The 24,615-nt window shown below is 39.7% G+C and overlaps 1 protein-coding gene and 1 long non-coding RNA gene across 2 annotated transcripts in view; one reads left to right on the top strand and one right to left on the bottom strand.

The window, feature by feature from the left end:
- Positions 1-10,242, top strand: part of LOC110268779 — a 16,434-nt gene extending 6,192 nt beyond the window's left edge. The window contains exon 3 of the long non-coding RNA XR_002357243.1: positions 10,132-10,242. This is a non-coding gene — a long non-coding RNA (uncharacterized LOC110268779). The remainder of the gene's footprint in view (positions 1-10,131) is intronic.
- The window catches only part of LOC107628252 (E3 ubiquitin ligase PQT3-like), a 44,514-nt gene that overhangs the window by 7,441 nt on the left and 12,458 nt on the right, over positions 1-24,615 (bottom strand). The gene's annotated exons all lie outside the window — the stretch shown is intronic.

The raw sequence follows: 24,615 nt of genomic DNA, 5'->3' as shown, positions 1-24,615 counted from the left end.
GCCAGCGTCGCACAACCTATCCAGATTAGTGCCAATTTTCTTATCTTTTCTCTTCTAATCCTAATTTCTTCCTTCTCTCTCCTTTCTCACTTTCTTTTTCTACTTCTCATTCTTTTTCACTTTCATTTTATTTTATTTAATTTAATTGCATACTTTCATTCATTGCATATTTTATTTTTCTAAAGTTATTATTGGTGTTCAAATATTCTTATTCAACTGTTACATCTTTTCTGATATTTTCCTGGTGCTTAGTGACTTGTTTAATTCTGATTGGGTAATATTATTTAAATCAATGCTAATTTTTATAATACTGATATTCCTTTTGCATTGACATGAACTCATATTATCTTTCATTACCCACTCTCTTCCCCATTGTTGCAAATTTTGCACCACTGGTATGCCATGGCTTCTATTGTTTTCTCACTTACATGTTGAAGCTTCCATGTAAATGAGACCCTTATCATTTGGCATTAACCCACCCATACTTCTTTTATTTTCTTATCTCTATTTCTGGGTTACTCTTCTCCCTTTTTCTTTCAGGATGGCCACCCGGAAGGGAAATTGATATGTGTGTTAAGTGATTTCAGAGATTATAGGGCAGGAATGGCTCAGAGGATGGAAAGGAAGCATGCAAAAATGGAAGGAATACAAGAAGTTGGAGAAACTGCTAAGCTGTCCAGCCTGACCTCTTCGCACTCAAACGGCTATAACTTTAGCTACAGAGATCCAAATGACACGGTTTCAGTTGCGTTGGAATGCTAACGTCCGGAGCTTCGATTTGATATATAATATGCTATAGTTCCCCTGACGCTAGGTGACGCGACCGCGTGATTCATGCGGCCGCATCGCAGTGACGGAAACCAGCGCATTTGAATTCGCAACCAGCGAATTCTGGGCTATTTCTGACCCAGTTTGCGGCCTAGAAAATACAGATTAGAGGCTATAAAGTGGGGGAATGCATCCATTCATCATCAGGCTTTCATATTCACAATTTTAGGAGTAGATGTAGTTTTTAGAGAGAGAGAGGTTCTCTCCTCTCTCTTAGGATTTAGAATTAGGATTCTTTTCACTTCTTGATTATTTCATCTTTTGTGATCACAGGTTCAATGTTCCTTTTATTTATTTTTCTAATTTAATTTATGAACTCTTCCATGTTACATTTGATGTCTTTATTAGTGCTAATTTGAGGTATTTTCAGATCTATGATTGCTTTCCTTTATTTAAATAATTTAAATTTTTTCCTTTTGGCTTTGGTTGATTGATTGGTAACGCTTGAGCTGTCAAATAAAGCAGTGGTTGAAATTGGGAGTTACTCCAATAACTCTAGTCTTTCCATAGGAATTGACTAGGACTTGAGGATTAAGCTAATTACTCCACTTGATTTACCTTCATAGTTAGAGGTTAACAAAGTGGGATTAAAACCCAATTCTCATCGCAACTGATAAGGATAGGACTTCCAGTTCTCCATACCTTGCCAAGAGATTTTATTGTTATTATTTTATTTTACTTGTCATTCAATATATTCCCGCCTTACCTCCTAATAAACCCCAATTTACAACTCATAACCAATAATAAGAACATACCTCCTTGCAATTCCTTGAGAAGACGACCCGAGGTTTAAATACTCGGTTATCAATTTCAAAGGGGTTTGTTACTTGTGACACCCAACACGTTTGTATGAAAGGACTTTTGTTGGTTTAGAAGCTATACTTGCAACGAGGATTTATCCGCAAATTTCTAGACCACGCAAAAGTTCTCTCATTAGTGGATTCAATGGTTCTTTTGTGTGTTTCTTTGGTTGATTCCGAGTTTTGTCAGCAGCTTAGGCAGTTTCATTGGGTTTGTAGTAGTGTTGGTGAGGAAAAGAATTACGAACTTGTACCTCCTACTTCTGAAGAGAGAGTTTGTTTCTCTACTCGGGTTGCTGGAGATCGCCATTTTTTCTATGCTTACGATTTCTTTTTTGGTTAGATGAGTATCACCCTTCCTTTTACTGATTTGAAACCAACCTATTATGGTCCTGTAATGTTGCTCCTTCCCAACTTCACCCCAATTCCTGGGGTTTCATAAAAATCTTTCAATTGTTGTGTGATGGATTCGGTATTCCTGCTTCGCAATCTCTATTCTTCTATCTCTTTGTTTTGACGAAGCCTGGGGTAGTAAAGAAGAAAGCAGCTTGGGTTTCTTTCCGAGCTTCCCAGGGAAAGAAGGTCTTCCCCATGTTTGAAGAATCCTTTCGTGATTTTAAAAATTACTTTTTTAAGGTCTGAGCTGTTGAAGGAGCTTGGCCCTTTTTTCTGGATGAAAATAACGAGCCCGCCTTTCCTTTGGAATGGCAAAAAGATGTGAGAGTATCTAGATATACATGAGAAATGTTGGATGAGGCTGAGCAAGCTTTTGTGACTGTCTTGGAAGAGTACTGGGGTCAGCCTCCTCATCTCGACACAAAGAAATTTTTAACCAATCCCTCTCTCCTCCAAACTGAGTTGGGTAGTTTATATTTTTGATTTTCCTCTATTTGTTCTGTTCCTATGTAAATTCTTTTCCGATTTGTGACTTGATTCCTTACTGTTGTGTTTGCTTGCAGAGATGATTAAGAATAACAAATCCATGAAGGCCTTCAAACGGGCAAGGAAAGCTACCGCGGCCCAAAACGTCTCGGCCAGGGCGGCCGGAGAGGGATCATCCCAATCTCAGTCGAAGCCGGCCGTGCCGAGCTCTCCTGGGACGAGGAAGGTAATCCCGACTCCCTGGGTTCGTTTGGTTGATCCTCCCCCAGCCTCTGTTGCCACTTCTGGTGCTCCTCCCAACAAGAAGCAGAAGACAATTGAGCCTTTCAACCTTGATGCCCCTGATTTCGATGCGGTCGAGTTCGTAGATCAGCAGATCGGTCCCTACGGTGCCCTCCCCATGGATGATGTATCACTCCTTCGCCATTTGGACTTTATAACTCGGAGTAGTGTAAAAATGGCACATATGGGAGCTGCCTTGTACTGAACTGCTCAAAATCTTCCTCTCCATGCCACCAAAGCCTTCATGGAGGAGGCTAAACAAGAGTTTGATCGGATGAAGAGCTTGAAGGAGGAACTTGAGGTGAAAGTGCCCAAACTGGAGAATGAGCTGAAGAATGAGAAGGCTAGCTCCCTTGCTTTGGCGGCTTCTTTGAAATTGGCCGAGGATACGGCATTGAGGCATAAAGACAGCTACGTCACCACTTATCGGGAAGTGATGCGTCTTAGGGAGGAGTTAGCGTCGGTCCGAGTTGACTATTCCGAACTCCAGGGTCACCTTGTAGGCAGCGTAAATGCTGCTTATGAGAACCTGAAAGAGCAGGTTCAGCTTCTTGCTCCTGAAGTCGACCTTGCTCTCTTCAGCCTGGACAATGTTGTGAGGGATGGTAAGATTGTCCCTGACGACCAAGATGATGATGATGTCGAGCCTCCTCCTGCGCCTGCTGCCAAAGTGTCAACTCTTACAGTTTCTCCAGTTGAGGTCGATCATCCCGTATCCGATCCAGACTGTCAAATCCTGAATCGAGATGATGGGACTGTGAATGCTGTGCCTATTCAGACTCGCCCTCCTTTACCCCGTACTGATGCTACTAAGAGGGCTTCTAATGTTTAGCTGTTTTTTCTCTTGATTGTGTAGACAGCCCGGCTTGTGGGCTTTTAAACTCTATTTTGTAACTTTTATTTTGCTGACTGTTGTAACTTTTTAGTTGCTTGTTTAGCAACTTTTATTTCGAAAAACAAAGGTAGTTTCCAAGCCTTTGGGGCAGACTTTGGCGGCCTCTGAAGCTTGTTAAAACTTTTGTATTTTCATGCTTATTTGCACTTGACTTGGTATCTTTCTGGGATTTAAGAATGTTGGAGCTTCGCTGTTTGACCTCCTTTGTGCTTGTGGCTTTGACTCCTTTTGAGGCGACCAAAAGGATAAAAAGAAAATCATGTTTTGTATGGACCTTTGTGAGGTCTCTGCCAAGCGTAGTTTTCGCACTTCAATGTGGGTCGACTTCGTCATGTCGGGTCAAGATATTTTTGTAATCCTCTTTCTTGGACCTTGTTCAGGTCTCTTTCAGGGATTACTTCTATAACTTTTATGTTTTGAGCCGACTTCGTCACGTCGGGCCCTTCTAAGTTATTTTTGTAATCCTTTTTCTTGGACCTTGTTCAGATCTCTTTCAAGGATTACTTTTATAACTTTTATGTTTTGGGCCAACTTCGTCACGTCGGGCCCTTCTAAGTTATTTTTGTAATCCTCTTTCTTGGACCTTGTTCAGGTCTCTTTCAGGGATTACTTTTATAACTTTTATGTTTTGGGCCGACTTCGTCACGTCGGGCCCTTCTAAGTTATTTTTGTAATCCTCTTTCTTGGACCTTGTTCAGGTCTCTTTTAGGGATTACTTTTATAACTTTTATGTTTTTGGGCCAACTTCGTCGCGTCGAGCCCTTCTAAGTTAAAAGAGTGCTTCCTATGATGAGATCTTTTACCTTCTTTAGCTATAGTACCTTCTTAGGTTGCAGGCGTACCACGATCTGGGAAGCTCTCGCCCGTCGAGTTCGGATAGTCTGTAGTAGCCCTTCCCAAGTACCTCTACAACTCGGTAGGGTCCTTTCCAGTTTGCTGCCAGCTTTCCTTCTCCGGGTCGAGTTGTTCCTATATCATTTCGGATTAGAATGAGATCATTCTCAGCGAAACCACTTGGCACTACCTTTTGATTATATTTGGAAGCCATTCGTCGTTTTAGTACTTCTTCCCTGATCCGAGCTCTTTCTTGGATTTCAGGAAGTAGGTCGAGCTCTTCCCTTCGAAGTTGGGAGTTGGCTTCTTCATTGTAATGGACTACTCTAGGCGACCCTTCCTCGATCTCTACTGGGATCATAGCCTCCGTTCCGTATGCTAATCGGAAGGGTGACTCCTTTGTGGTGGAATGTGGCGTTGTTCGATATGCCCATAGGACTTGTGGAAGTTCTTCGGCCCAAGCTCCCTTTGCGTCCTGTAATCTTCGTTTTAGTCCAGCCAATATGACCTTGTTGGCAGCTTTGGCTTGTCCATTAGCTTGGGGATGTTCTACGGAAGTGAACTGGTGTTTTATATTCAAGTCGGCTACTAATTTTCTAAAGCCTGCATCTGTGAATTTGGTGCCATTGTCTGTGGTGATGGAGTATGAAACCCCGAACCTTGTGACAATATTTCTATATAGGAATTTCCGGCTTCTTTGAGCAGTGGCGTTGGCTAGGGGCTCTGCCTCGATCCATTTTGTGAAATAGTCTACCACTACTATGAGGAATTTAACTTGCACCGATCCCTGGGGAAAGGGTCCGAGAAGATCGAGTCCCCATTTTGCAAATGGCCAAGGTGAGGTTACGCTGATGAGCTCTTCCGGCGGGGCGATGTGGAAGTTCGAATGTTTCTGGCATGGTGGACATGTCTTTACAAACTCTGTAGCTTCCTTTTGTAGAGTTGGCCAATAAAACCCCGCCTGGAGTACTTTTTTGGTGAGAGCTTGTGCTCCAAGATGATTGCCACAAATGCCACTGTGTACTTCCTCTAAAACTTCCCTTGTGTTGGAGGTCGGCACACATTTTAATAATGGTATTGAAATCCCTCTTTTGTATAGGGTATTGTCTATGATAGTGTAGTATTGTGCCTCCCATTTTAATTTCTTTGCCTCCTTTTCATCTGTGAGGAGTGTTTCTGTTTTGAGGTAGCTAATTATGGGGGTCATCCATCCTTGATCCTGACATGTTATGGCCAGAATTTTTTCCTCTTCCGAGACTGACAGGCTCTGTAGCATTTCCTGGATGAGGCTTCTGGTGTTGCCCCCTGGTTTGGTGCTGGCTAACTTTGAGAGTGCGTCAGCTCGGGCATTTTGTTCGCGGGGTATGTGGTGGATCTTATATTCCCCAAGCTGTCCGAGCTGTTCCCTGGTCTTATCCAAATATTTTTTCATGGTGGGATTTTTGGCTTGGTAGCTTCCTGTTACTTGTGAGGTGACTACTTGTGAATCGCTGAAGATGTTGACTTTTTGAGCTCCCACCTCCTTAGCTAGCTTCAAACCAGCTAGTAACGCTTCATATTCCGCCTGGTTGTTTGAGGCCGGGAACCCAAATTTGAGGGAGAGCTCAACTTGGGTTCCTTGGTTGCTTTCTATTATCACACCTGCGCCGCTTCCAGTCTTATTCGAGGAACCGTCCACGTAGAAATTCCATTCTGTGGGGGTTTCCAGGGTGTCTGTGAATTCTGCAATGAAGTCGGCTAAGTACTGTGATTTGATGGCTGTCTGAGCTTCATATTGGAGGTCGAACTCGGATAACTCGACTGCCCATTGTAAAATTCTGTCTGCTAGATCCGTTTTCTACAATATCCTTCTTATGGGTTGGTTGGTCTGAACCTTAATGGTATGAGCCTGGAAGTACGGGCGAAGTTGTCGAGACGTCAGTATGAGAGCATAGGCAAACTTTTCTATTTTTTGGTAGTTCAGCTCGGATCCTTGCAGCGCTTTACTAATGAAGTATATAGGTTGTTGCCCTTTGTCGTCCTCTCGAACCAGTGCCGAGGCTACTGCCCGACTTTCTACCGCGAGGTATAATACGAGTGGCTCTTCCTCTCGTGGTCGAGTTAGATAGGTGGTCGTCCCAGGAAACTTTTGAAATCCTGGAAGGCTTGCTCGCACTCCATTGTCTATTCGAACTTCTTTCCTTTCCTTAAAGTGGCATAGAAGGAGAGAGATCTTATCACTGATCCTACTAAGAATCTGGATAAGGCTGCCAATCTCCCGTTGAGTTGGTGTACCTTTCTGACACAAGTTGGGCTCTTTATGTTGAGTATGGCCTGGCATTTGTCCGGATTTGCCTCAATTCCTCTTTGTGTGAGCATGAAACCTAAGAATTTGCCTGCTTCTACTGCAAAGGTGCATTTTGCAGGATTGAGTCGCATGTTATGCTTCCTTATAGTGTCGAACACTTGGGCCAGGTCGGACAATAATGTCTCTTCACTTTGTGTCTTTATTAACATGTCGTCCACGTAGACTTCCATGATTTTTCCGATATGATCTGAAAAGACTTTATTCATTAGCCTTTGATAAGTAGCTCCCGCATTCTTGAGACCGAAAGGCATCACAATGTAGCAGTAATTTACTTTTGGTGTTAAAAACGTGGTCTTTTCTTGATCTGGTGGATACATGGGGATTTGATTGTATCCGGAATATGCATCCATAAACGAGAGGTATTTATATCCGGATGAGGCATCTACCAGAGCGTCGATACTTAGGAGTGGGTAAGGATCTTTTGGGCAGGCTTTGTTGAGATCGGTGTAGTCGGTGCACATTCGCCACTTCCCATTTGATTTTTTCACCAAGACGATGTTAGCTAGCCATAGTGGGTACTTGACTTCTCTTATGAATCCTGCCTCCAGTAGTGCTTGTACCTGTTCTTCCACAACTTGGGATCGTTCTGTCCCAAGTTTTCTTCGTCTCTGCTATACCGGCCGAGATCCTGGATAGACCGCCAACTTGTGACACATTAGTTTGGGGTCTATGCCTGGCATGTCTGCAGCTTTCCATGCGAAGAGATCGACATTATCTCGTAAGAACTGTACTAGTAATTCTTTTGCGTCTCCCTTTAGGATCGTGCCAATATTAGTTATTTTGTCCGAGGTGTCTCCGATCTGAACTTTCTCTACTTCACCTTCGGGCTGTGGTCGTAGTTCTTCTCGTCTCTGAACTCCACCAAGCTCAATTGTATGGAATTCTTCTCCTCTGCCTTTGAGATTTAGTCTTTCGTTGTAGCAGCGGCGTGCCATCTTTTGATCTGCTTTTATCGTAGCTATTCCTTCTGCGGTTGGAAATTTCATGCATAGATGTGGAGTTGAGACTATTGCACCGAGTTGATTTAGTGTTGTCCGACCTATTAAGGCATTGTAGGCTGAACTTACGTCGACCACGATGTAGTCTATTTTAAGTGTTCTGGATTGGTTTCCTTTTCCGAAAGTTGTATGTAGTGACACATATCCCAGGGGTTGTACTGGGGTATCTCCCAGTCCGAACAGGCTGTTCGGGTATGCTCTAAGCTCTTTTTCTTCTAAGCCGAGCTTGTCGAAGGCAGTTTTGAATAAGATGTCGGCGGAGCTCCCTTGGTCTATTAGTGTGCGGTGGAGATTGGCGTTTGCCAGTATGATGGTGATGACCATGGGATCGTCGTGTCCTGGGATGATACTGGACGCGTCTTCCTTGGTGAACGTAATTGCAGGAATGTCGGGTGCTTCCTCTATCATATGAACATGTCTTTCTAGCGTACGAGGTGATCGCTCGGTTTGTCCAACCTCCTCGTCCCTTCTCCTTTTTCTTTGCTCATCGTCTCGGGTGGCCAAATACCGATCTAGTTTTCCTTCTCTCACTAACTTTTCTATGATATTTTTTAGATCGAAGCATTCGTTGGTGGAATGTCCATGGACACGATGGTATTCACAATACTCGTTTCGGTTTCCCCCTCCTCTTTTGCCTTTGAGGGGTCGAGCTGGGGGTATTTTCTCCGTATGGCAGACTTCTTTGTAGACATCTACCAACGATACTCTAAGTGGAGTATAATTATGATACTTTTTGATTTTCTCCCCTTGTCAATCTTCCTTCTTTTTGGACTCTTTAACTTTGTCTCGGTAGGGAAATCCGGACTTTGAGATTTCTCCTAACCGAGAGTTTTCTTCCATGTTGATGTATTTCTCCGCTCGCTCTTGCACTTCATCTAGAGATGTGGGGTATTTCTTTGATATAGATTGGCTAAAAGGTCCCTCTCGTAGGCCATTGATGAGGCCCATGATGGCGGCCTCTATTGGCAAGCTTTGTATATCTAGGCATGTTTTGTTAAATCTTTCCATGTACTTGCGAAGACTTTCTCGATCTCCTTGCTTGATTCCTAGTAGACTGGGGGCGTGCTTAGCCTTGTCTTTTTGGATGGAGAATCCGGCCAGGAATTTTTTGGCTAGGTCATCAAAGCTTGAGATGGACTTTGGAGGTAGGTTGTCGAACCATCTGATTGCTGTCTTCGTGAGAGTCGTGGGAAAAGCTTTGCAGCGAACGGCGTCTGAGGCGTCAGTGAGGTACATTCTGCTTCTAAAGTTGCTGAGATGATGGTTGGGATCTGTAGTGCCATTATACAAAGTCATATCCGGGAGCTTGAAGTCCTTAGAAATTTTAGTTTTCATGATTTTCCTAGTGAATGGATCATGATCTTTGCGTGAATTGTCCTCAGGGGTGGTCCGGGTAGCTTTTGCTTTGAGATCGGATTCGAGTTGTAGGAGTTTATCTTCTAATTCGCGACGTCGTCTTAGCTCTCTTTGTAGATCCTTGCCAACTTCTCATTGATGCTAGATTTCTTTTTCAAGTTGCTTTAAACGATCTTGAAGTGCTTCTATTACTCCCGGATTTGATGAGTTTTTGTCTCCGTTAGATTCCGGAGTATCTTTCGGCGTAGTGTCCGCATTTTTGTGTGGTGTTCTATCCTCTAGATCTGAATCGTGGTCATTGTCATGGTCGTCCGCCATGGTGATGGGATGACTTCCAGGTTCCCCGGCAATGGCGCCAATATTTCGAGGGTTATCTGAAACTGTAGGTCGATCTCGGACGAGATCTTTTGTGCTGATCGGAGATGACGTGTTCGGCTGTAAGTGGAGGCCGGAGCTGTCGTGTCCGACTTGTTGAGCTTGGCTGCACTACTGATCCTTCACCACCGGAGGGTGGGGGGTACCTACAAGGGACTCCGATGCTTAACTTAGCAAAGGTATTAAGCAGGTTTTTAGTAGAATCAGAGTATGAGTTATACCTGGGTGCTCCAGTGTATTTATAGTGGTTGTAGAGTGACCTTTTAGATAAGATAAGTTAGTTATCTTATCTTATCTTATCTTTTTGAGTTGAAGTCAGCTTATCTACAAGGGAACCGCCCTTATCCCAGTAGGCTTGGACTGTCTTTGGATTTGGATCGTGTTCCTCTATTTGGGCCCTTTATTGGGCTTTTCTGGTAATTTGGCCGAGTTCTTTGAGAAGAGGTCGGATGATCTGACCTGAGAAGGTCGATCGCTTTGCCGCTAACCATCCCGGGTCGGACAGCTTGACCCAGGGTATGAACACAGTCTGAGATTTCTAGACTTGGAAAGCATCGCAAATAGAGAGTCTCAAGGGAGGACGGCAGGCAACCGTCCATGGGGAAGGAATTGATGTTATCATAAGGATGTTCAATGTCAAGATGTGTAAGATAGTGATTACGCAAGTCCATGGATGCTAGGTACGTGACCAGCTTCTTGCAACGTCGGATGTCAAGCATTCTCAGGTTTGGTGGCAAACCCCCTTCAGGAAATGACTCAATTTCTGAGCAATCACTTAGGAAGAGATCCTCTAGATGGGGTGCAACCATCTCGAAAGACACAAAACTAGGACAGCTGTTGATGCTTAAAGAGCAGAGACTTGAAGTTGAAGTAGCAGTAGGATATGATTCCTCCAGAGACCTCATATTTTTAATTACAGGATGAAATTCTGAGTGCAGTGAGATTTGGAAAGCTTGCCAAAGGGAAGGACACGAGTGAAAAACAACTGTCAAATATTGATACCGACTGTAATGACTCACGCAACTTCTGCGACATTGGGAACTCTAGATATGGGCAACTGAGAATTTCCAAGTTTTGCAATGAAAAAGGCAAACATGCTCCAGGAAATGATATGGACGAATAACATCTTGAGATTCTTAAAGATTGTAGACAGTTTAGTTGGTTGCGAGCAATGGCCTCAAAGACGGCCTCCACTTGGTGGGGTCCTTCAACAGATAACTTGAGCATTGCATCTGCTCTTGGGAGAGTAAAAGCAAGTTGAGCACATTGACTAATGCGAATGCTTTTCAAAGCAGATAGTTGGCTGGGTAAATCTCCCCTTAACAAAGGACAATTTCGCATTGTAAGCACCCTAAGCCGAGGAAAAGCATCCAACTCAAACTTAGATGAAACTGAAAGCCACTCCTCCCAACAATACATATCAGAAAAACACAGAGTTTTAAGCATTGGAAAGGGTGTCCCGCAAAAAGAAGATTCATCATCTTTGTTAAACTTGGCACCGACGCGCGTTAATTTGTTAAACTCGTTGAGCTGCAAGTGCTTCAAAGAGGGTAGCTGTCCAAGAGAAGGAAGCTCAAAACAATTGCTGCAGCATTTCAAGTAGATTTTGGTCATATTTCTGAAGGAAGAATGTCCTAACCAATTTGGAAATGTTTGACCCATGTACTCATTGATTGATAGCTCTCTCAAGTTTGTGTGAGGCCTTAGATTGTTGATTATATCTTGAGAATCAGCCGTATCATTGTCCGATGACCAAGTCAAATATAGACTCCTAATGTTCTTCTTCTCAGCCATTCTTGCCTCCAAAGCTTGATCACCATCAATGACATTCTCTAATTGGCAAATGCGAAGCATCTCGTGAATATTTGCAAGAGCTCCCAATTCTTTATTCCATTATTCTATGCAAGTTTGCCGATAACAAAGTCACTTAGTGCATGTTTGGGTGCCATTATTTTGTTAAAAAAATCCAAAAAAAGATTTTTTTTTTTATTTTTTAACGTGTTTGAAAAATTTCTAGTAGTAAAAGTAAAAGCACTAGTAAAATAAAAAAAAAGATCTTTTTTGAGAAGCTGTAATTTACATCTTTTTTTTAAAAGATCTTTTTTCCTTAAAACAAGATGTTTTTCATGTAATAAATAAACAAAAAAGTACTTTTATATTGTTATACCCAAACATAATAGATAGATAAAAAGACTTTTTTACATGAGATATCCAAACATAAAATTACTTTTACTTCTCTATAAGATCTTTTAAAAAAAGATAACTCGAAAAAAAATCTTTTCTTAAAAGCTCATCCAAACAAGCCCTTAAAAACTGCAAATCCCTCATTTTGCTTATTCCTTTTGGCATCTCTTCAAGACCAGCTCCTTCAATATCAAGATGACGTAAATTTACAAGATCTTGCATATTGTTGGGTAGCTTCATTAGCCAACGACATTTATTCAACTTTAATGTTTGGAGATTGTACAAAGTACACAATTCCTCAGGCAATGTCTGTATACATGTATACGAGAGATCCAAATAACGCAGATGAATCAATTCACCTATTGAATTGGGTAATGAATAAAGAGGAAATGTATTAAATGACAAAATTCTTAAGCACTTCAGCTGTGATGAAAAGATATGAGGAGCGTTTTCCATATTGAAAGGATGATCATCATCATTCAAATTTATTTCAAGAAATGTCCTCACATCCTTTACCTTACCACAAGCTACAACAAGTTGCGAGCAGGGATAGTTTCCTCTTGAGTTATGCAATAAATGACGAGTTTTATTGCTGATCCTGTTATTTTTCTCAAGTTTTTTAGCTCTAAAATAGAATTCTCCAGCATAAATTGTTGCCAAATCATGCATGATATCATGAATCACATAGAAGCTTTTATCAGTACTAGAGGACTGAAAAAAGGACCTTGCAACCAATTGATCGAAATATTCACAACCAAGTTCTTCCAAAGACTTTTTTCCTTTTGGCTGTAAAAGTTCCTCTGCCATCCATAGCAAGACCAGCTCACCTTTATCAAATTCATAATCTTTTGGAAACAAAGAACAATAAACAAAGCATCGCTTTAGATTTGAAGGAAGATAATGATAGCTAATTCTTAATGCAGGAATAATCTCGTCATTTTGATCTTCAAAAACTTCCCGTAGTTCACTTTTCAATACACTATCCCAATCCCTTTCATCATAGTTTATTGTACGTAATAAGGAACCTGTGAGATATATTTTCAAAATATGTAAAAAGCTATTTTGAAGAGTTACATCTCTTCATAGAGTTGTGACTTATTCAAAAGTTATACCTGTTAAAAGGTTGCAACTATTTGAATAGTTATGTCTGCTAAAAGGTTGTAACTATTTGAAAAGTTGTGTCTATTGAGTATGTAGCTGCATGTTGCATGTACTCTGTCTCTATAAATTTTCCTCATTTCATTATTGCTGAAGAATCCATCTCAATACTTTCTTCATGCGCTAAAAAAAGAATAGAAAATATTATTTTGTAAATTATCATATATCGTAAGGCTTGACTGTGTGAGTGCATAAACAAGTCAAGTGTTCTTCATCGTATCCTACAAGAAATTCGCCATTAACCCATTTTGCACACCATTGTATATTGGTGGGGGCGAATTAAGCCTAAAGAAAAGTGTGTGTAACACACGCTTTGAAGAATTGTGCTATTTGATTCACTATCCCCTTTTCTCATAACTCACAATCTTTAGGCTTAATTATTCACCAATAAAACAAAAATGGCCGCTACATCAATTAAGGAGATGATGTCGAATTTTGTCAAGTTAGAAAGATTTGAGGGTGGAAATTTCATATGATGACAAAAGAATATGCACTTCCTTCTCACAACACTAAAAGTGGCATATGTTCTTACCATACCAAGACCACCAGAAGTTGAAGGGGAGACCATTGCAGAAACACGAGCCAGGCAAAAATGGGACAACGATGACTATATATGCACCGGGCACATACTCAATGGCATGGCTGATGCACTGTTTGATGTCTACCAAAATGTTGGGAGCGCAAAAGAACTATGGGACAAATTAGAGGCAAAATATATGGCCGAGGACGCAACAAGTAAGAAATTTCTTGTCACTCGCTTTAATAATTATAAGATGATTGATGGTAGATCTGTCATGGAACAACTGCATGAAATTGAGCGTATTTTAAATAATTTTAAGCAACATAACATGCACATGGATGATACCATCATTGTATCTTCAATTATTAACAAACTCCCTCCATCATGGAAAGAATTCAAAAGAACTATGAAACATAGAAAGGATGTGTCTCTCTTGAGCAATTAAGTAATCACCTTCGTCTTGAAGAAGAGTATCATAAACAAGACGATACTAAAGAGCAAAGTGATCCTGCTAATCTTCACGTAATGGAAGATGGAAAATCCAATAAGCCCAACAAGAAGAGATACCGAGATTTTAATAAATCCCAAGGTAACAATGGTGACTTCAGAAAGAATAAAAAGAAAGAAAATTGTTTTCATTGTGAAAAACTAGGACATTTTAAGAAAGAATGTCGTTTCTTAAAAAATAAGAAAGAAAAGAACGACACAGCAATAAAAGATTATCTTATTGCTGTTATTTCTGAGATCAACATGATTGAAGACATTGGATCATGGTGGATAGATTCTGGTGTAGCTCGACATGTATGCAAGAATAGGGATTTTTTCAATACATTCAAGGAAGGGAATGGGACTATTCTAAACATGGAAAATGCATCAACTGTTCAAGTAATGGGCAAAGGAATGGTGGAACTTGAATTCACTTCTGGACTCTTACTGATGTATATTATGTACCCGAAGTCAAAAAAAATTTAGTTTCTGTCCCTCTACTTAACAAGTATGGGTTTAAGTCTGTATTTGAAGGAGACAAATTTATTTTGTCTAAGGGTGGAGTGTTTGTGGGTAAAGGATATCTATGTGAGAATATGTTTAAATTGAATATTGTAAATAATGTTTCTGTTTATATTGCTGAATCCTTTGATTTATGGCATAATCGTTTAGGACATGTTAATTTTCATAAATTAAATGATATGATAAAATATGATCTTATTCCAAAATCAATTAAAAATTCAGATGTATGTACAACTTGTATGTTAATCAAGATAACAAGACTTTCTTTTCAAAGAGTACAAAGAAATTTAAAGTTATTAGAATTAGTACATTCTGATGTATGTGATTTGCATGGTTGGCCTACTTTTGGTGGAAAGAAATATTTTGTAACTTTTATTGATGATTTCAGTAGATATTGTTACATATATTTGATGCATTCTAAAGATGAAGTCTTGGATAAATTTAAGATTTTTAAAACTGAAGTTGAATTACAATATGAAACCTTTATTAAGTGCTTAAGGTCTGACCGTGGAGGAGAATATTATAATCCTAGTTATTTTGAGTCCACTGGTATTATTCATCAAACCACTACACCATATTCTCCACAACAGAATGGTGTTGCTGAAAGAAAAATAGGGTGCTGGAAGAAATGGTTAATGCTATGCTATCTTATTCTGGTCTAGCAAAAGGTTATTAGGGTGAGGCTATGTTAACTGCCTGTTATATTTTAAATAGAATTCTTAATAAAAGGAATAAAATAACTCCATACGAACTTTGGAAGAATAAAAAGCCTAATCTTAAATATCTTAAAGTTTGGGGTTGTAGAGAAATAGTAAAAGTTTCTGAACCTAAAAGAAAGAAATTAGGAGAAAGAGGTATAGAATGTATTTTCTTAGGATATGCTGAGAACAGTAAAGCTTATAGGTTTGTAGTTATTGAATCTAATGAATCATACTCTGCTAATACAGTTATTGAATCAAGAGATACAATTTTCTTAGAAGATAGATTTAATTCAACTCCAAGACCTGAAAGTAAAATTCACTTAGAAATAGAAAAAAATGTAGAAAATAAGCCCGTTGAAAATATTGAACCTAGAAAAAGTAAAAGAATAAGAAAAGCAAAGACTTATGGACCAGATTTCTTTATGTTCTTTGTGGAAGGGACAGGAGAATCAATAGATAGCATTGCACCTATATGCCTTCATATGGAAGGTGATCCTGAGACCTATGAAGAGGCTATAAGGTCTCGAGATTCAGATTTTTGGAAAGAAGTAATACAAGGTGAGATGGACTCAATAATGAGAAATAATACTTGGAAATTAATGGATCTTCCTCGTGGGTCAAAAGCCATTGGTTCTAAATGGATTTTCAAAAAGAAAATGAAAGTAGATAGAACTGTTGATAAGTTCAAAACACGATTAGTTGCTAAGGGGTTTGCACAAAAAGAAAGAATTGATTACTTTGATACATATGCACCAGTAGCAAGAATTGCTACAATTAGAGTGCTTATAGCACTTGCTTCAATTTTTAATTTTGTCATTCACCAAATGGATATTAAAACAGCTTTCTTAAATGGTGAACTAGACGAAGAGGTGTATATGAAGCAACCCGAAGGATTTATAGTTGCTGGTCAAGAAAATAAAGTGTGCAAATTAGTTAAGTCTTTATATGGACTGAAACAAGCTCCTAAACAATGGCATAAAAAATTTGATGAAATTGTTTGTGCTAATGGATATAAAATAAATGAATTTGATAAATGTGTGTATAGTAAAGTTAAAAATGGTAAAGGTGTTATGATTTGTTTATATATTGATGATATACTTATTTTTTGTACTGATTTAGAAGAGGTAGAAAAAAGTTAAACATTTTTTGTCTAGTAATTTTGATATGAAAGATATGGGAGTTGCAGATATAATTTTAGGAATTAAAATTGTTAGAGATGGTCATAATTTAGGATTATCTCAATCTCATTATATAGAAAAAATATTAAAAAGGTTTGATGAGTTTAAAGGATATTCAATGAGTGATTTGATCCAAGTATTAAATTAGTACCTAATACAGGTTCCTCTGTTTCACAAATTGAGTATGCAAAAATAATTGGATGCTTAATGTATGCTATGACCTGTACTAGACCAGATATAGCATATGCTGTAGGTCGCTTAAGTCGGTATACAAGCAATCCAAGTAAAGACCATTGGCATACTGTCCAAAGAATATTAAAATATTTGAAAGGAACAATAAACTATACTTTGTTGTATAGTGGTGAACCTTCTGTTTTAGAAGGATATACAGATGCCAGTTGGATAAGCTATACAGAGGATCATGCATCAACAAGTGGTTGGATCTTTACCCTTGGTAGGGGTGCTGTTTCTTGGGGATCCAAGAAACAAACTTGCATAACGGACTCTAACATGGCTGCAGAATTTGTTGCTTTGGCAGCAACAAGCAAGGAAGTTGAATGGCTTAGAGATTTATTACATGAAATTTCAGTTTGGCCAAAACCAATGGCATCAATCTCTATACATTGTGATAGCCAAGCAACATTATCAAAGGCTTATAGCCAAATTTATAATAGAAAATCTAGGCACATTGGAGTAAGACATAGCAATATTAAAAACCTTATTGGTAATGGAGTTATATCTATAAATTTTATAAGGTCAGAACAAAATCTTGCAGATCCTTTGACGAAAGGATTGACAAGGGATTTGGTGTTTAAAACATCAAAAGGGATGGGACTAAAATCCGTATTTTAAATAATTACCAATGATGGAAACCCAACTCACACTTGAGTAACATCAAATCTTGAGTTCAATGTGGTAAAGTACACTAGAGTAATTGCAAGTACTCATAATTATTTCTTTCATCCCAAGGTAAAAAGTATTTGGAACCATAATGCTATAAAGGAACAGGATGAGCTTTGCTCTTAATAGACCTATAACAAGTATATTATTGCTGAAGTATTTAATTATCGGATACTTTTGATAGAGTCTACCTATATGAGTGTGAATTGAGGCCGATTCTTAGAGTTAAGATTTTACTCTTAAAATACTCACGAAAGGATACAAGACATAAGGCCATGTAATATACTAAATGTGTCATATTAAATATAACATTTAAATGATACCGAAATTTTATGTGTCATCAGTGCACGCTTGTTCATATGAGTTAAATGGTTCAAAACTTGTCTACCATTTTAAATTCGGATGAGTGAATATCACTGGTTACTAGGTAAAGGTTCAAATCGCAAGATACCTCTACTGAAAGCATAAAACTTTCAGAATGATAGGATTGAAAAGAAATTTTGAAAATGGTGGGGCATTGTGAGATATATTTTCAAAATATGTGAAAAGCTATTTTGAAGAGTTACATCTCTTCATAGAGTTGTGACTTATTCAAAAGTTATGCATGTTAAAAGGTTGCAACTATTTGAATAGTTATGTCTGTTAAAAGGTTGTAACTATTTGAAAAGTTGTGTCTGTTGAGTATGTAGTTGCATGTTGCATGTACTCCGTCTCTATAAATTTCCCTCATTTCATTATTGCTGAAGAATCCATCTCAATACTTTCTTTATGCGCAAAAGAAAGAATTGAGAATATTATTCTGTAAATTATCATTTAGTGTAAGGCTTGACTGTGTGAGTGCATAAACAAGTCAAGTGTTCTTCATTGTATCCTATAAAAAATTTGCCAGTAACCCATTTTGCACACCATTGTATATTGGTGGAGGCGAATTAAGCCTAAAGCAAAGTGTGTGTAACACACGCCTTAAAGAATTGCGCTATTTGATTCACTATCCCCTTTCTCATAACTCACAGAACCAAGGGCCTCTACTGCCAAAGGTAGCTGTTCTTGCTTGCGAAATAGAGGTATTAACCGAGCTTATATGCTTTGAGGCTGATCGTCCAATCCTTGAATTCCGAGCTTTTCTTTCTGGTGTGACGTGAATAGCGCGAACAAATGAGGGGGGAGTGTACCTGCAAAGGCACTCCAAAGCTTAAGTCAGTATATTGTGTTATATCTTACTTGCCGAAGAAAATACTTTACCTGGCTTTTATATGGTCGACTGCTCGGCTGTTACGTCTCTAGTATTTAAAGTCGGTTACAAAAAGATAGGTAACGTCCCTTGATTACGTTACCGTTTTATCATCGGTTATGACGGAGCATTTATCTGACCGAGTTATGGCTCATGAATGGAGGAGCTATAACGGACCGTGCCGAGTTATAGCTCGTTTATGACGACCATATCATAGCCCCCAAGCTTGGCCTGTGGAGAGTTTTTAATGAAGCAGGTTGAGCTTCTTTAAGGAGTTATAACTCGGTTGGATAGGGTATCGAGTGAGCCCCCAGTTCAACTTACTTCATTAAAAAAGTATTGTTTGATATGACATGGGGAATCATGGCGTTGTTTTGGGGAGGAGAGAGAGAGTTTAATGGGAGCATTAAAGGCTTGTTGCCTTTCCAATGTAGTTTGTGGTTTTAGATTTTAATGGGAAATAGTTTCAGTATTCGAACCGTTTGGGTTACTGGTAGAAGTTAACTCTAGTTTCTTTTGGTGCTTGGGTTTTTCGATTTTGGTAACAGAATGAGCAAAAGAGGTATGTGCATGTTGTCTCTTTGCTTCTGAATTATTTTCTCTTTCAGAATGAGCAAAAGAGGTATGTGCATGTTGTCTCTTTGCTTCTGAATTATTTTCTCTTTCTCTTTTCTCTTCTTCTGTTCTTGTTCCCTTCTGCTGTTCTTGTTGTTGTGTTCTAATGGGGTTGGAGAAAGATAAAAAAGGTGAGATTGATTGGTCTTATGACTGGGTTGGTGAGGATGTGAAATTTCAAGTCTCTCTGTTTCGTGATGAATCTGCAGTGAAGGAGGTGAACTTAGCAAGAGTCATTAGGGCTGGTTCTGGGGTTCAGATTGAGTTGCTTTCATGTAGTAACGATGATAGGGTGTATCATCGAGGGCAGGGTTTCGAGTTCTTCTACATGCACAGCTGTGTGCTTGAGGAGTTGAGGGTGAAATTGCCATTTACAGAGTTTGAGTGCCAAGTTCTGAAACAGTTGAACTGTGCTCCGTCTTAACTTCATCCTAATGGCTGGGCGTTTCTGCGTTCCTTTGAGGTTTTGATGGAATATCTTGAGGAGACGCCAATGGTTGATTTGTTTTTTTCTTTATTTCAAGCAAATGGGGTGTGGAAGGGGGGTTGGATAAATTTCAATAGCACCCCTGGGTTTGCTATTTTTAGGTTGTATAAATCCTCGTTCAAGGATTTTAAAGAAATGTATCTTAAGGTTAGGAGTGTAGAAAATGAATTTTCTTTTTATGCTGATGAAAATCTGACCGAGAAATTTTCTTTGTTGTGGTGTTCAGAACCGCAAAATATACTCAGTCCTGAAGTCATTTCGCCGAGGAATGTGTGTTTGATTGAATTTTTGGTTGAGGGTATTGATCGTAAGGATCTAATATCTATGTATGAGTTACTCAAATGGGAAGATGATAAGGAGGCAATGATAAATTACCTAGGTGAGTTTGGGATATTTGTTATTTTTGTATTGACTTTGTATGGGTTTTTGATGTGTTCTTGTTTTTATATTGCAGGTGGGAAGTACCCTGGGGTCTCGGCTGCTTCTTTGAGGTCACGCTTCAAAAGTAAGAATTTGGAAAAGGAGGTTTTATCGTCGAACTGTGAGAAAGTGGCAACGCCTGGGGAGGTAGTTCAGCCTCGTCAGGGGCGTAGGAAGGTAATTGCGAGGAAGAGGAAGTCAGGGGGTGGTGGATTTGTCCGATGAGTCTAGTGGGAAGGAAGAAAAAGTGTCTCTGGAGAAGATTCGGGCTTTTGTTGGGAATCAGAAAAAACTTCATGAGATGTCCAAGCTTAGTGAGGGTGTTTCTGTGTGGGGAAAAGAGTATCCTTACATGGCTGTTGTAGACGAACATTGTCAATCTGAGGCTGATGTTTCTCTTGCAAAAGAGGTTGGTGAAGTAGCTATTGGGCAATATATGCAGGTAAGGTCTTCCCTTTGGTTTAGGCTTTTTCCTGGTTAGTTGGGTTTTATGTATTTTCTTTCCTTATTGTTGTTATGTTTTGTAGGTTGTTGGGTTGAGGTTGGCCAGCTTGGGGCGGAGTCAGGAGCTGAGGCATAAGAAAGTGGTAGAGAAAAGGATGAATTTCTGGTGATGAAAGAAGAATTAAGAAAGAGCAAGAATGTTGTTTCTGAGCTGCAGAGTAAGTTGGCTGATACTGAAAAGTCGCTGAAGGAGACTAAGGATAGCTATGCTAAGGATGTTGAGGACTTGAAGAAAAAAGAAGCTGATTTGGCGAGCATGGAAACTCGGCTGATTGATGTTACTGCTCGGCTGAAGGAGATGGAGAAGAAGAAAAGTGATGAAATTTTGGATTCGTTTGTAGAGGGTTTTGAAAGGGCGGCCTTACAAGCGAAGTTTATTGCTCCAGGTGTTGATTTTTCTGAGTTTGATCCTGGTAAGATCGTTCGAGATGGGAAGATGGTTGAGGATGATGGTGTTGCCGAAGATGAGGCAGAGAATATTTAGTATTTTAATGTAGTTTTGTTTTGGTAAAATGTTTTTATGTTTTGATGGATAATGTAATTGATGATACATTATTGACAGTAACTATTTTGGAGGTCATTAATAGAGTTTGTTTGACCTTATCTATATTCGTTTTTGATTTGTGCTGAGTTGTTTGATCGGCTGTTTGTGCGATTGATAGGAATTCAGTTAAGAACATTCCATGTAGTGTTTGCCGAATATGCTTGCAAAAGTAAGAATTTGGAAAAGGAGGTTTTATCGTCGAACTGTGAGAAAGTGGCAACGCCTGGGGAGGTAGTTCAGCCTCGTCAGGGGCGTAGGAAGGTAATTGCGAGGAAGAGGAAGTCAGGGGGTGGTGGATTTGTCCGATGAGTCTAGTGGGAAGGAAGAAAAAGTGTCTCTGGATGAGATTCGGGCTTTTGTTGGGAATCAGAAAAAACTTCATGAGATGTCCGAGCTCAGTGAGGGTGTTTCTGTGTGGGGGAAATAGTATCCTTACATGGCTGTTGTAGACGAACATTGTCAATCTGAGGCTGATGTTTCTCTTGCAAAAGAGGTTGGTGAAGTAGCTATTGGGCAATATATGCAGGTAAGGTCTTCCCTTTGGTTTAGGTTTTTTCCTGGTTAGTTGGGTTTTATGTATTTTCTTTCCTTGTTGTTGTTATGTTTTGTAGGTTGTTGGGTTGAGGTTGGCCAGCTTGGGGCGGAGTCAGGAGCTGAGGCATAAGAAAGTGGTAGAGGAGAACGATGAACTTCTGGTGATGAAAGAAGAGTTAAGTAAAAGGAAGAGTGTTGTTTCTGAGCTGCAGAGTAAGTTGGCTGAAAGTGAAAAGTCGCTAAAGGAGACTAAGGATAGTTATGCTAAGGATGTTGAAGACTTGATGAAAAAGGAAGCTGATTTGGTGAGTATGGAAACTCGGCTGATTGATGTTACTGCTCGGCTGAAGGAGATGGAGAAGAAGAAAAGTGATGAAATTTTGGATTCGTTTGTAGAGGGTTTTGAAAGGGCGGCCTTACAAGCGAAGTTTATTGCTCCAGGTGTTGATTTTTCTGAGTTTGATCCTGGTAAGATCGTTCGAGATGGGAAGATGGTTGAGGATGATGGTGTTGCTGAAGATGAGGCAGAGAATATTTAGTATTTTAATGGAGTTTTGTTTTGGTGAAATGTTTTTATGTTTTGATGGATAATGTAATTGATTATACATTATTGACAGTAACTGTTTTGGAGGTCATTAATAGAGTTTGTTTGACCTTATCTATATTCGTTTTTGATTTGTGCTGAGTGGTTTGATCAGCATTTTGTGCGATTGATAGGAATTCAGTTAAGAGCATTCCATGTAGTGTTTGCCGAATATGCTTGATTTGAATGTTAGACGAAGACGTATGTCATTTTGAGATTTGACCATAGATGAAATCGTGTCAAGCATTGTTGATTGTAAAAGCAAACGTGATAATGTGATACAGTTTGTATAAAATGAGATAGATTCATTACATATAATAGAATTGGTAGTCCTTTGGTTACAAAGGCTCAGGTAGGCTAGCTTCGTTAAAACCTCTCCAAGCAAAACCCATTGGGAAAAAACTTGGTAGTAGGAAAAAGAGTACAAGCCTGTCCTGATGTTTAACTATAAAATTTCTTTAATGAGGAAATGTTCCAGGTGTTAGGTAGTATTGTACCATTCATGGATGCTAACCTATATGCTCCGTTGCCGAGGACTTCTATAACTCGGTAGGGGCCGTCCCAGTTTGCCACGAGCTTTCCATGGGATGGAGGTTGGCGCGCTGTTTCCGTCTTTCGAAGAACTAAGTCGCTGATTTGGAATGATCGATTTCTGACCGATTTGTTATGTCGTTGGGCGATTGCTTGCTGAGCCACGCGTTGTCGCAGTGTGGATGTTTCCCTTATTTCTTCGATGAGATCTAGCTCGGCTCGCCGGGCTTCATCCTGATTGCCGAGTTGAGTTCAGACCGAGCTGTGTGAGACTTCTAAGGGTATCATAGATTCAGAGCCATATACTAGGCGAAATGGAGTCTCTTTTGTTGATGACTGAGGTGTTGTGTTGTAACCCCAAAGGATTTCTGGTATTAGTTCGGTCCAAAGTCCTTTGGCATCATCTAACTTTTTCTTTAAAGCATGTAGTATGATCTTGTTCGCTGCTTCTGCTAGCCCGTTTGTCTGAGGATGTTCAACGGAGGAGAAATGCTGTTTGACTTTAAGGTTTTGCAAAAAGGATTGGAATTTATGTGTTGAGACATTTTAGTAGCGGCCGAGTATATCCTTGGCGGTATAAGGTTTCGTTGATCAATGTGAAGAACGATGCTTGTCTTCGGAATCTTTTTGTGCTGTCGACCTTATTTGGTATTTGACCTGTTTTTAGAGATTGTATGTAATCGTCTTGCCAACCATGTTCCTGTGTGACACTTAGTACATCTGTTAGACTTACACTTGGTGATGTAATAGTGGATTGGTGCAGTGTGGATAAGTCGGATTGTGTGCTTCCGAGTTTAGATAAGATATCGGCTCTTTGGTTTTGTTCTCGTGGGATGTGTTGAATTTCAAAATTTGAAAACTTTGAGATCAAATCTTTAACTAATAATAAATATTTAGAAAGGAGAGGATCCCTTACTTGGAAGTGGTCGTTTACCTATTGTACGACCAATAAGGAGTCACAGTATACCTTTAGAGTTGAAATGTGGAGGTCCAAGCAAAGGCGGAGTCCTGCAACGAGGGCCTCATATTCAGATTGATTGTTGCTAGCTTTGAATGTTAGGTGCAATGAATGTTCTAGAGTAAAGCCATCGTCGGACTGGAGACGTATTTCGGCGCCACAGCCCTCGGTGTTAGATGAGTCGTCGACGTATAAGCTCCATTATTTTGTATGATCGTCTTCTGAAGGAGTAGTTAGTTCTGCAATGAAGGCTGCTAAAAATTGGGACTTAATTGGTCCTCTTGATTGGTACCTTATGTCGAATTCTGACAATTCTATTGACCATTTAATAAGTCGTCCGGCAATTTCTGGTTTGTGTAACACTTGGCGTAATGGGTGATCGGTCTTGACATGGACAACATGATATTGGAAATAAGGTCGGAGTCTTCTTGCTGAGAAAACTAGTGCTAAAGCCAGCTTTTCAATTCTCGGGTAATTGAGCTCGGCATGCTGAAGAGTTTTGCTGACAAAGTATACTAGATGTTGAGTTTTGTTCCTTTCTGTAACAAGAGCAGAGCTTATAGCCCAATCAGTCACTGATAAATATAGGAATAAGTCTTCCCCTTGATGGGGGGGTTTTTGTAAGATCGGCGGTTGGGAGAGATTAGTTTTTAGTTTTTGAAAAGCTCTCTCGCAATCGTCATTCCAGTGAAATTTGTTTTTCTTTTTTATCGTTTGGAAAAAAGGAGTGGATTTTGAAGCTAGGCATGGAACAAATTTGGATAGTGCAGCGAGTCTGCCGGTGAGGCGTTGGACTTCCTTTACGGTTTTTGGGCTTGTCATTTCCAGGACTGCTCGGCATTTGTCTGGATTCGCCTCAATGCCCCTGTTCGTCAATAAGAAACCTAAAAATTTACCTCCCTGAACTGCGAAGGTGCACTTTTCTGGGTTTAGACGCATGTTGTAGTGGCGAATTTGCTCGA

The sequence above is a fragment of the Arachis ipaensis genome, chromosome B02, assembly GCF_000816755.2.
Source record: "Arachis ipaensis cultivar K30076 chromosome B02, Araip1.1, whole genome shotgun sequence".
Classification (NCBI taxonomy): domain Eukaryota; kingdom Viridiplantae; phylum Streptophyta; class Magnoliopsida; order Fabales; family Fabaceae; genus Arachis; species Arachis ipaensis.
This window is presented reverse-complemented; position numbering and strand designations above follow the sequence as displayed.